This window comes from Megalops cyprinoides, chromosome 16 (assembly GCF_013368585.1).
Source record: "Megalops cyprinoides isolate fMegCyp1 chromosome 16, fMegCyp1.pri, whole genome shotgun sequence".
Lineage (NCBI taxonomy): Eukaryota > Metazoa > Chordata > Actinopteri > Elopiformes > Megalopidae > Megalops > Megalops cyprinoides.
In genome coordinates, this window is record NC_050598.1 from 1,032,268 (window position 1) to 1,046,091 (window position 13,824).

General features: G+C 43.4%; 1 protein-coding gene across 1 annotated transcript in view; it reads left to right on the plus strand.

Moving 5' to 3' along the window:
- The first annotated feature begins 1,052 nt into the window (after window positions 1-1,052).
- The window catches only part of LOC118791123 (sodium/calcium exchanger 1-like), an 89,881-nt gene continuing 77,109 nt past the window's right edge, over window positions 1,053-13,824 (plus strand). Inside the window, exons 1-2 of the mRNA XM_036548388.1 lie at window positions 1,053-1,371; window positions 1,904-2,137. The gene's annotated coding sequence lies outside the window, so the exon portion shown is untranslated. The remainder of the gene's footprint in view (window positions 1,372-1,903; window positions 2,138-13,824) is intronic.

The following is a 13,824-nucleotide window of genomic DNA, read 5'->3' on the forward strand; positions in this document are numbered from 1 at the left end:
GGCTACGCGCTTACGCAGCACTGTGGCCCATGCTAAGTGCTCGTCTGTGCACCAGACGTCAAATATCGAACACAGCATGCGTAGAATGTCTTCTTGAGGATGATTTAAAATGAATTATTTTACCAATATATTTGGCAACTGACATCCGATTTGTGCGAAGCTGGAGCTAGGGGGTGCTGTAGCGTATACGCGTTATTTATGTGCAAGGTTCCCATTTCCTCGATAGCCTAATGTTGTATTGAGTAAGTTACAGATTCAGACTACACGTACACTCACGATCACATTCATGTCAGCGCCGTGCGCTCTCCCATGGGCTGCGCCAATACGAAAACCGTGCTTCTAATGGCTGTTTCCCACCGCCCCCTCTCTCCGGCGTTCGCGACGCTGGAAAGGGGTGTTTACTCTCTCTCCCCCTCCCTCTCTCTCGCTGTCTGTGCTGTCTGCTAAACTGTGACCACAGAGATTTATGTAGAAATAGGCTCTGCATTAACATATCCTATTTTTTCTCACTCGCCCGCTTACTCCGTTCTTTCACTCTCTGCTGCTATTTTCCGATGCGATGCTGATGGGAGGGTATCACTACCCCCCTTCTCTTTGCTTGACTCTCGCTGTCTTGCACGTTCTCTCATTTCTACTTCCCTGTGTCTCTCGCGTCATTCTCTCCTTCCCTCTCTCGTTTTCAAAGCACATCAACACCAGGTTTATTGTGGACACGCATTGTAGCTTTGTGTTCTGTCTGGTGGGGAAATGACAGTTTTCGCCGTGTTGACATCGTGTCTATACCCTGTTGTAGCCTAAACAACGCTGCCTGGCTGAAGGACTATAACAAACAGTTTGCTGGAAATGGATGCGCACGTTGTCGGCTCCGAATGTAGATCCCAAGAGCATACGAAGATCTTCTAAAATACGACCGTGAAAAGAGGCGAAAACAACTCACCTTTTTAAACAGGGCTCACTGTAAGTTTGTTAAACATACCAATTTGACCATTGTCCAAGTTGAGCTTTGTGGTTTTTAAAAGTGGTTAATCGTAGACTATAGCGTACGAGTAAATGCAATTATTCTTTTGGACGTAATTTTTAAAATATACCCACAAAAGTGGCACCGTTGAATAGAGTAAGTGCTTGACAGTTTAAGAAGATCTGTTTATTGAAACCTCGAGTTCGCGTGGCACTTACAGGTGGACGATTTTGAAGCGCTGCAAAAGAAGGAATAGCACGTTCCAAGACCGTGTGGATCAATCCCATCCAACCGAAATAAAACCTACTCTACGTACTGTACTGACAAAGCATACTGTACTGACTTTGCGTGGCAGATTGTTTTTTTTAAGGTACATGAGACTAGAAACTGGAAGGACACAAACGCTGTTCAAAGTGAGTAATGCATGCCCACTGTGTTGTTACGTGAAAGTGTGAAGATTCCGCTTATAGTACTGCTAACATGCACTAGACAGCAGGGTACACAATAGAAGTGGCATAGCTGTAGCCTACTGTCATTCATAAAACACAAAGCCAGTAGGATTGTTGCTATTTTAAGAAACATGGTGCATTTTGTTTAAACCTGGAAACAGACAATCTTGGTGTTTATTTGACGTTCTTGTAAGAAATAGATAAATCTATACCTGTAGGCTACTGAAACCGTTAAAAACAACAAAACACAGACACACACACACACTGGGCAGCTAATCATTCCTTGTAAAAAAATTGTCTCAGTTTAATAAAGATTTATTAGGCTATTAATCATTTATAACCACATTATCTACCAAATACACACACGATACAGTCCCGTTACTATGTTGTCGTTCTTAAGATATAGCGGTATTGGCCACGCGTAATAAACGAATTAGCCAGTAATCTCCTTCTTTCGAGTCTGTTTGTGGACTTAATCTGTTTACTTTCATTCCAGAGTGTCGGGAAGAAAGTCCGTGCCCCTGCCCGCCCTTGCCGTTGTTGCGGGATCTGGGATCCGGTGCCTCGTAAAGGCCCCCTCCCCACTCCATCCGCGGTCGAGATTAGGGAATAACCCCTGGCATGTGCGATCGCTTGCAGGTGTAAACCCAGCCGAAACCCGCCAGGAAGCACATGACCTAGTGAGACCACCTGTTTCCCACGAAGGAGTTCTTCAGGAAAGACAGCGTAGGTAAGTACATGACCGTGGAATGCTACCGTTATGTAGGCTACATGACAGTGTCACATGAAGTTCGCATGTTCCGAGCGGATGGATACATTTTTATGATGAGTTTATGCTGTTAACACGTATTTTTTTGTGTATGTTGCCTAAATGTAAGCGGCCCCCGTTTCCTCCGCGTTGGTGTACTGATTCACGTTCAGCTGTACTGCCTGGTTGACTCGCGTTTTCTTTGACTGCCGGTTTCTTGAATAATGCTGATCGAAAGTGGAAGATTAAAAGCTGAAGCCCGCTGATGCCTCCAGTGGCTGCGTGGAGAACAAATGAAACCAATGTACTCCCCTAGGGACATTATGAATGACATGTGTGTGATTACGTTTTGAGCTGACAGCCCCAAATCCATTTATAGACTTCTTGCTATCCACCCCCTGTCTCTCTCCCGTCCCTGTTTCCTGTTCTCACCCTTCCTCTTTCTTTCTTTCTTTCTCCCTTCCCATTCTCCTCCTTTACATAGCATTTTGTAATTCCAAACAGCCCAAATCAGGTTTGAATGCATAAGAAGCAGACATGTATAATCTCAGGAAGCATGTAGGCAAATCAAATCATTCATAAGTAGTGTAATGATTTATGCTATGGTACATTGAGAAAAGGGAGAGTGGAAAATTGAGAACACACATCTGCATAGCACCTGCAGATATTGAGCTCGTTCATGCATGGGATTTTGTGTGGGTCTCCGAGGATGATCCCTTCTGTTTGGAATAATGCTCCTGAGAGTACGGTAACCCTGCCACGGCTGGCTGTTGATTTGGACTGGTGCGTAATATGTGATCATGTGTCTGACGGTTTCATCTTCCACGCTCCCAGGTTGGGGAAATAGTGTAGAAGAGCAATTAACGAGCCAAGGGCAATCTTAGTTCTTCAGCAAACCAAGACATTTTGGACAATGCTATGCTTCCCACTTTGTGGCAACAGTATGGGGAAGGCCCTTTTCTATTCCAACATGACTGTGCCCCAGTGCACAAAGCAAGGACTATAAAGGCATGGTTTGATGGGTTCGGTGTGGAAGAACTTGACTGGCCTGCATAGAGCCCTGACCTCAACCCCATCGAGCACCTTTGGGATGAACTGGAACGGAGATTGCGAGCCAGGCCTTCTCGTTCAACATCGGTGCCTGACCTCATAAATGCTCTACAGAATGAATGGGCACAAATTCCCACAGAAACACTCCAAAATCTTGTGGAAAGCCTTCCAAGAAGAGTTGAAGCTGTTATAGCTGCAAAAGGGGGACTGACTTATATTAAAGTATATGTATTTGAATACAATGTCATACAATGTAATGGTCAGGCGTCCGAATATTTTTTTCCATATAGTGTAATTTTGCTCATTGTGCATATATATATACGTAAGTGATACTGACTTGTGATCTTAATGCGTCTGATTATGAATGCATTATCGTAACTGTTATTATTAGTAGCAGTTAACTGGTAATAATAGTACTTTGCCAAATGCTATTACCCAGAACAAGACTTTCCTAGCATGATATATTGAATACATATGTCTGGAGCAACAATAACAGACATCAGGAGAAAAGAAGAAGCAACAGGTGGTGACTCTCAAACCGACCACCAACCTGAGAAAGATAGCTAAAATTCAAGCATACAGCAGTGATTGATTTTAGCTTGTGCATAATGTTTAACAGTTCTTTGCAACACCATACATCCTGGTAACATGCAAGTTAAGCACATAGAGGATCGATGCTCTGTTTGAAAGTGTTTGGATGGTGTGAGATGGATGACATTGGATGTAGGCACAGATACTGGACACAGAGTCGCAGCGATGCAAGTATAAGGACAGTTTTTTTTTAATCTTGTTGGGGGGGGGGGGGGCACCAAGCGTGGAGAAGGGCTTGGTGTAGACAGCAGGGGGTTTGTGCGGAGACAGCGCTACCAAGAGCTTTTCTCCACCATGAGCATCTAACTTAGCCTGAGGTAGTGATTGGCTGTCCTGGTAAATATGCCCTAATGTGGGTGGAGCCCAGTGGGCAGGGGTGGGCCCAAGCATCCTCGAGGATGCATCTGTGTGTACGTGTCTGTTTGAGCAGGCGTGTGCATGTGATTGGATCAGATGTGTGTAGAGGAGATTCCCCTTAATGATTGGATTACAGGGGATAAAAAAGATAGAATTGGAGGCATTTGAGACCAGCCCTGTAAAATAAATTAATAAAACATAATCCCCATGTGCTTCTACCCTCTGACATAAGCTGGCGTGATTCGTGTGCTCTCCTGTTTAGTGGTACATATTTTATTTGGCAAATGCTGTTCAAGTATGTCTAATCTAGGGCGGGCTGGCTTCGACATTCCCCCTCAGGCTGGGGAAAAGCAGACAGAACAGGGAGGATTGAGTGAAAGAATGGAGGAGAAAGTAAAATGGATGAAGGCGTGAATGGAAAGATGGAGAGGGAATAAGAAGCCACCATTAGACGAGCTGCAGACACACACACGTAAGCAGAGAGGGCTACTGCACATTTGCATTCACCCAGTAGACAGTTACACAGACAATCTCATCCAGAGATTGTACAATGGTACACATGATGTACCATTCAGGTCACATGAACACACAGACAGCACAGATCCAGAAAACATCTGTGACACATTAGAACAACAGTGACAGTGTAGAATACAATATTACAGTACCCATAGTGCTTTGCTGAAGAGACGCATAATAGTCGTCTGAAGACACCATCAGAAACCCAGTGGTATATAAGTTGCAGTGTGTGAAACAGTGGTACACTTACCAATGCAAGCCGCATATTCCCACAAAGCACACAAAGCAGCTTTAAATTGATCCCAGGCCTGAGACCCCCTGAGAGCAAGCCTAAGGCAACGGTGGCAAGGAAAAACTCCTTGAGCAGAAAACCAGAGAAACCTTGAGCAGAACCCAGCTCAGAGGGGGAGCCCATCTTCTTCTGGCCGGCACTGGGCAGATAGAATTAGAGAGTCGCAAAGTTGTACAATGTACTTTAAGACATTTGGGTTAGATAGACAGCAGTAATTAACAGTATAGTAATTATATTGAGAAGCAAAACTGATATGAAGATATCTAGTGTGTTTAGATGGACAGAGGAAGTGTCCTCTGACGTCACCTGAGCAACTTGCAGCCACGTAACAAATGGCAGCAAGGGGGACAAGGGGACCCTGGCCGATCTACCCACCCCTATATGCAGGGGAACAAAGCCAATTTGTTCTGTCCCTGTGGGCTTCCGGTCATTGTTGGCTGATGACATCGAGCCCGGGCCATGGAGTTCTGCCTGGGTTCAGGGTGAACTCCTTAGCCACTGAGCTACTCATGTTGTAACATGCTTGAAAGAGAAGCATTGTAAGGCATTGGGCAGGAAACAGGTGCTTTTCTGTCTACATCAGTGTCTTAAAACCACTCCAACCAAATTGATCCTCCCTTTTCTATTTTCAGCACTTTCCCTAGCACTCATGGATTCCCTGCTTCTTGTGGTGGTTGGTTTCCATACTGACTTAACTTGCTTAATTGATCCTTTAATTGATTTGCCTTTGGCTTGCTGAAGCCCATTTGCTATGGCAAAGAGATTGGATGAAGTTGTCAGTCAGATACAGGGTTTTTTGCTCCTTTGTGGAGTTTGTCATAGCTTTTGATGGAAATCTAATGAACAAACCAAGCCGTGCTAATCAAGTTCTGGGTGAATGGACTGGAGGAGTGATCTAGCTCTTCTTGGATTGTGGAAACAGGCCACCTTGTTCTGTGGCTGTGGTCTGGTCCCTAGATTCGGAACTCAGCTGTGTGGTGAAGTGTGTCAGCGCATAAATGTATGACTAGAGCAGATCACAGTTTAAATAAAAGTCATTCATTTTCACCTGTTACGGCTTCCTCACTGTCTAGGGGATAGACTCTCACTTGTACCAAAATGCGGCTGACCCGGAATGGTGAAGCTGGAAATGAAAAGTGGGATTCACCTCAGCCAGATCGCCAAACTGGTCACCAGACCAACCCAAGCTGCTGCTCCACCGGCAAAGAGCTCCAGCGTGTTACTCACTCAGATTTTTTTTTGTAAAAGTGTTTTCTTAAAACACAGTGTGTCCCATAGGGAAAGGAAAAAGCTGGCTAGGTGAGAACGGTGGGGTATCCGCTTCTCTGGCAGGCCGATCTCAGGTGCATCTCTCACACACATGCGCACCACCTTTTCCCACCACGCTGGCATTCAAAAAAAAGAAATGCCCTCCCCATTTCTGACTAGCACCCAATCAGGACTGAGGGCGTCATCCCAATTTCCCTTCCAAAATCACCATTCCAGGTGCAAAGCCGCCATGTCACTAAATGAGTGCCATAGAGTAGACTAACTACACTAATAACTAATATAACGAACTAAAGAAACCTCAGGAGAGAAAATGATTTACCATTATGACCCACTCGCTAGGGAGTGGGCCTAACACACTCCTTGGGCCCCTATGGCCTGTGCCTAGCCAGGCTTACCTTCACATCTCCCCTAGGGGGTGCTCAATAAGGTGCTTGCTCTTTCGATATACTCCCTGTCCCTGAGAAACATCTGCAGTTTTCTTCACGGAAAGGTGGAAAACTGGGAACCATTTCTGATATCTCATCTGATATCAAATATTTCAGTCATTGAACAGCTACCTGTCAGTATGCAGGATTCATCCAAACCTGTATGCATTTAGCATTACCATGTCATTATACTGTGATAATTTAAGCAAGGACAGTGCTTAGCCAGGGCACCTATCCTGACTGAGCCAATCGAGGGCCCCCTAGCGTGTGATGTCATCAATAGTGATGACGTTGAGCTGTAAAGAATACTCTGTCCTTGAGTGGAGTGTGGTGTAACAGCCTCCTTTATACCTCAGCCATAGAGAGTGAGCTACTAGTTGCAGGTCACACTGGCGTGGCCCCATACTCTGTCCTGCAGCACTGAGAGGTGGGCGGGGTCAGTGGCACCAGTGGGCATGCACCTAAATCACAGCATTAGCGCTGGTGTTTCTAAAAATGCAAAATTCTGACTAGTCTAGCTCCATCCCTCCTCCTGCCACACTGATCTCACCAATGGCTGCCAGTGCATTGGCTTGCTGAGCACATTGGAGATCAGTGCCACTCTGGGGGAGCGTTGGGAATGCGTTGCCCTGTGGCATGGGTGTGTCTACTTTTTGAGTCTGGCCTCATAGATAATGGCACCAGATAATGGCGGCTATGAATCAGGCAGTCTCATCCCGCTCTCTTTAACACTGATTTATTTATGATTTATTAAGGCAAGGTGTGTTTTCATGTTTACTTGTTTGCACACTTCCTGTGCAAAGTGAAAAGACAGATTTTCAAATCCACATTTCCTGCCAAGAGCAACAGTGCCAAATCTGAGCCACCCCTCCAAATTAAATGCACTGGGATAAATCAGAATTCATTCTCATCCAGTTAAGTGTTTTTAATCAACTGCTAAGAAGAAAATTAAAAACGGCCTGTGGTGACACTGGAATATACACAGAGTCACCCTGAAGTAACACCCTGTTGTTACCTATCTTACCTGCAGAGAAAGGGAAGACTAAATCTCAGGGCACACTCATTATAGCTACAGTAAATGCTCAGATCAAAAACACCTGTCTGGACTTAAAGATCAGAATCAAATGTATATAATGAGATTGTCATGACCAAATACTTGTGTCAGAGCTGTATGTGGTGTTTGACATTTTCACCTGAACAGAAAGTCACTGCCCTTAAACGGAACAGTGGCAGTTGACACCCAATGCAGCATCACCCAATATTCCACTATGAAACAGCAGGTTTCTGTGTTTGGGTTACTAGAGTCACAAAGATGGCAAGTGCCAGTGTTCTTATTCAGTGGCTTGCAGATTACACTTTCTTCTCTATTCAGCAGTGGATGAAGCCATTTTAGGGTCAGAAGTGAGCATTGTTCTCATAAAGATCCTGGGTAATATGAAGATTTGTAACCTGTAGGTGCCTGATGAGTCATGAAGCAGGACTGAGAGGTGAGATGAGGGGACCCGGCTGACATGCTTGACCCTGGTGGTCACTGTTGGCCACTCAGACAGCCAGCCAGGCTGGAACTCGGGCTTTAGCAGGCTGGGCCACTCGGGGGAGCTGTATTCCATGTTGGAGCTAGTTTGATATGAGTGTGAGCTGAAAGAGGCTGCCATCCGCCCTTGGTGCTAGGTGTGTGTGACTGCTGGTAGTGTGTGTAAAGGGGCACAGGTTACCACAACGCAGTTCACTGTGGAAGATTCTGAGAGGGGTGCTCTTTGTGGGAATGGAGGCAGGTGGGTGAGAGGACTTCTTGGGGTGTGGGAGGGGGAGATGGGGGTCCAGGGAGCTGAAAATTGAATACACAAATGCCTGGATGTGTCACCACGCAAAGACTGAAATCACACCGAGCATCTGCATGATTGTGACATTTCAGCAGACTGCCACACAACATAGGTGTGAGAATGTTATAAAGGTTTTGCCTGGAGGACAAAGTCTCAAGTACTGCCTACTGCAGTAAAAGTTTTATGAATAAATATATGATTCTCAAGAAACACACCTCCAAGAAATCCATAGTTTGTGCATCCTGCTTTGCCTAGGGATCCTTTGAAACCCCAAGAGTTTCCCGCAGCCTTTGCTGACCCTCAGCCTCTGGTCAGGAGGGGTTCTGAACATACCTAGCCTGAGTTTTTGAAGCTCCATATTTCTCAGGTCTTGCTTGTGAACCACTTTCTTGTGTTTGAACTGCTTGCATCAAGTTCAAAACCTTGGTGCTGGCATACAGGACAGTGACAGCTCCCTATGTTCACTCAGTCTTCAAACAATATGCAAGTTAACTTGTGTCTGGGAGTGTTGTTAACTTGGTCTAACAGTGTTGTTCATTTAACTTGGATGGATACACGTTTGTGCTGGAGGTCACTCTGAAAAAGAGCATCTGCTAAATGAATGTAATGAAATGTCAAGATTCTCTTAGTTTGAGGTCCTCAGATTGTGATGTTTTGTCTGGACCCTTGACCTTTTTGTTTGGTGAACTCTCTGTGAAGATTTAGATGAATGTTTTGGATTGTTATCAGTACCATTCTCAAATCCAATTCAATCCAATGTGAGCTACTTAGCTGCGGGAATCAGGGATTTAGCCAAAATGTCTTGATAGACAAGTAGAAGCATTATCATACATGCCAAAGGTTATCACTTGAGGTGTTTGATAGAAAATATACATTGTGTGCAAGTCTTACACTAAAAGAAAAATTGTGGCAATGCTGTGAAAATTGAAAGGAGGACTGAGGAGATGAAGGAACTTTTAAAAATGAGAAGATCTAAGAGTCGTACAATAATGAAGACCTTCAGCACTTCAGAAGGGGAAACACATCTCTGCTAAGCACAAAGATAAAAACCTTAAAAGAAATGATCACATCTGTGCCTGAATGCAGTTCCTTATCAGATGAGAAGAATATAGCTCCATAGCCCTAAAAGAGGTTCAGAGGCTGCTCCCAACATTTGCATCTTCCCCTCCTAGGTTCTGCTTAATGTATGTTCTGTATAAAGGCTATATTGAGTTATCAAAAATACATCAAATGATTGTGGTGACACTTTAAAAAAACAATTTATTTCTTCAGCAGAAGAAAATTAACTAAAGGTAAAGCCTGGGTTCTTCAAACCTATCAAATCAAAGAAGGAAAAACCAAAAGTGGGTCGTTTTCAGTGAACAAATTCAATGTCTGGCACTATGGGTGGGATGGGGCTTACAGAAAACCTCTTTCTCTCAGAGACCCCAGATCCAGAGCATGCCAGTGGTGCTCTGTCGGGTTCAGGAGGGTCTGCTGAGTGTGCACGCTGAGCGGCCATTTGTCTGTGCTGTGTCTAGTATAAACATTGTGTTTACTAAGGGTCAGTGTCTTGGCTAACACTAATGATGGTCTCCACTGTATTATAGTCCATGCCATCACACCAGGCCAGTAGGCTAACATACTGATGTGTGGGTTGTATCCCTCTCTGTGCCTGCAGATTGTTCTCTGCCCACGTCCTACAACAACCGATCAACCCCTCACTGAACATAACATGGTGTCAATCAGGAGCTCATGCATGGTGCATCTTTAGCCCCTCTGATCTTTTCGGAAGATCAGATTTGTGGCTTCAAACACTCCAATTGCATGACGAAAGGCAATGTTGCTATGACATCGCTGCAGCTCTTCCAGTTATGGTGTTCAAAGGGGCTCAATGGAAGTAATGTACTGGGCGCGCCTCTGTGAACAGAGCTTTATCAGTCCTGGGATTCGCTCCGCGATGTACTCTCAAAGAGCTCAAAGAGACGCAATCACGCTCCCCCAAAACTCCATTGTGTCTTTGTGTTTGGTACCTTGGCTAGCAGGGGAAACCGATGTGTTGTTGTGATCTTTTTTGACAAACTCATTGGTGCATTCTTCTGGCAATTGTCAGAGAGAATGCTCTACTTTTTTCTTCCTCACTACCCATTCATGTCACAATACCTAATGATGGAAACAAGAACTCACACACATGCATATGTATATACAGTATGTGTGCACACACACACTCTCTCTTTCAAATACACATGCCCTTGTAGAAATTTCTCAGCAGAAACAGTTTCTTGTAGCCAAGGCCAATTTCACTGTATCTACATCAAAAGGTTTTACCTTTTAAATGGTCATGAAAGTCAAAGGACATTATTTCCACCTTCTCTCCCATTTCTCCATCTTGAAATGCTCTCTGCAGGTTTGATCCCTGCTTCCTCATTGCCATGCTGGATTTGGGACATACAGCTCAAGTTCTCAGTGTCTAAGTCAGCTGCCAAAACCTTTTTTGGTGCCTTTTGCGTAGTTGGCTGTTGCTCAGTACACCCAGGTCTTTGTTTGTGTTTGTTTGCTTTTACAACACTGCCTGTTTCCTTTATTTGAGTCTTTTCTTCTTTTATACACTGAATTGTTTTCTTTCCCTGGAGGTTGTGTTGATACAGTTACTAATTAACACAAAAGCTTGTTAATTATGCAGGGCCCTTAATTAGACTTTCTCATACAGTATATGCACAGCAGTGCGAATCATTCTGTGTTCCATGTTGCTGGCTAGAGCTCGCTTCAGGGTGTCCTCTTAGGAGTTATATAAAAACATTATGAGAGGATATAATCCAGCACAACCGGAAAATGCTGGGGAAGCAGATGTCAAACGCAAAGAGCCTCTGGATCATTTGTTTGTTGAACCCTTGTTTTAGTGCCTGGTTTATGTTTCCTCATTCATTTATTAAGACAAATGACGCTTGTCATGACCCGATTTTGCTATGAAATCACAGGCACTGCAATGGTTAGCAAGTGTGAGTAACAGCGACTGAGGGAAAGTAAGGATGCTGTGGGTAAATTCTGAAAGCTGGCTCACTCAGCCACACATGTTCTCATAGAAAGCGCTTGCGGTGGAGGTTAACAGGGACAGTTTTGGTTTTCTTGAAGTTTTCCAGGTAATACTGAGTTCACGCTGTGTATATGAGCTTTGTACTGGTCGTAAGAGGACTACTGTGTACTTGAATGCGCTGATGAATGTGTTGAATGTGTGTGGTGTGGACTGAGAATTATGAAAACATTTAATGATGGATGCCAAGGTCTTTAAAATACAGCATATATCTTTTATTGTAAAATGTATTAGCAAGGTGAAAAAGGGCACAAGCTATGTGTCTAAAAATAAGCCAAATACTTCTTTCCCATTAAACCCTTGAAACTGCTCTTAGATCTAGAGTTTTTTTGACAGAACAACTTCATTACTGTAATAATAGTCCAGTTGCTGTAATAGAACTTGCTTTAGAAATGGTTCTTATTTAGTGTTGAGAGCTAGGTCACTACAGCGCTGTTTGTCTCTTAAAGTGTATAGTTTGTTCTCAAAGGATAATTTAAGTCTGGTTTCTGGGCATGCACTTGAGCCTCAAACCTGTTCTCTAGTGTGCTAATTAAAAATTTGTGTACTAGCAAAATGTATCTTCCAGTGACAATGTTGAATTTGATCTAAGAAAAAAAAGTGGTACAATAACATACAGTTTGAGCCCTCCATTCTAAAAAATGGTGTCACTACTAATGTAATGTATACATGTTTGTTCTTCACAGTAACATGTCTGTGGTATTAGCAAACTATAAACACACATGAGGCGTGCCATTAAATGACTTCTAATACTGATTAAAATTTTATCTGAGTCCCAGAGCATTGGTATCATGGTGATAACTGTAACTGTAAAAATTATGATTCAGTATGATTTTGTTGGTCACATCACAGTGCGCTGTAATTTGATACAGATAGCTGGATATGATTATAGGCCACAAGCAAACCTGGCTTTCCTAAATTGTAATTTAACAGGGAGTGAACAATATGGTTGTTAGTCTGCTTGTTTAATGAAAAAGACAAGCTGGCACTAATGAACAACCTTTGTTTCTGTAAACTAAGATAAGGTGAATTAGGTGGATGTAAATGATTCTTGAGATGTATTAGTTTGCAATGAAATGTGCTGGAAAAATCAGATTGATGAAATGATAGTATTACTGGTATACATACATACAGTACAAAGATGACCATGCAACCTTAAGTATGTTTTGGAGACGTGTGATATGCTCAACACAGTAGGCTTCTTTCCCTCATGTTCTCACAATACAAGTTCTCTACACAGTAGCCTCTTTATTGCGCTAATATAGTATTAATATAGTATTATTATAGAAGCAGGCAAAGCCCACTTTGTGCTGGTTTAAGTCATGATAATAATAGTGGCAAACTGAAATTCATCCTTTTAGGCTGTGAAATAGGATTGGAACTAGCTATCCAAATGCGTACATGCATTTTTATAGAGAATTTCAGATGGTTTTAGGGAAAACAAACCTTATTAATAAATTATTTATATTTATGCAAATATGCTATGAAAGCAATAAAGTGGATTGATTGCTTTTGTGAAAACAAATACTTACTGATCTTTTTGGTTGCATGTATAAGGCAACTGTTAAATGAGGTTTGTACAAATAGTGGTTGATAAAACAGGGTCTTCACTGTAGCCTATGCCAGCATGCCTGTCTCATCAGGGTTGAAGGTGTATGCAGAGGTGGAGGTAATGTGTGTAATGAGGCCATCAGTCAGTCTGAATTCAATACTGTGGCCTTTGATCCACAGGAACAGTGTGCTGAAGGAGAATCTCTGGAGATCCATGAGGTCTTTTGTTGTGCAGGCACTGGAGGGGATTACCTTCGCTGAATGAATTGGGAACGTGAAGTGGAGCTCTCAGACTGTGCATGTTCTCTCTGTGAGCTCTGGCTCCATACCAGCCTTTGTGAACTCTGACTCCTTGCCAGCATTAACAGCAGTAACACAGTACTCACAAACACTACATTTCAGGTCTGTGGTTTTAGTGTCTTGAGGATGACGAAACTTATCAGATTCAGTTTCTTACCAGTTTACTGACATGTGAATTCCTTTAAAATGGCAGATATGAAAATAAACGGGAGAAATAATTAAGCCGGTGTCAGTCTCTGCTGTTCCAGATTCCCGCTGCATACAGTTATACAGAAACCTACTTATCTAGCACTCAAACGCTCCAATCCTCTTTGATGATCACCGTCGCTTACTCAAACTTGCACTGAAATTTCATCCTGTTGCACGGTTGCCACGTGTTTTCTCTTCAGTAAATTGCCGCTGAAGCTTTATGTACCTGTTCCACG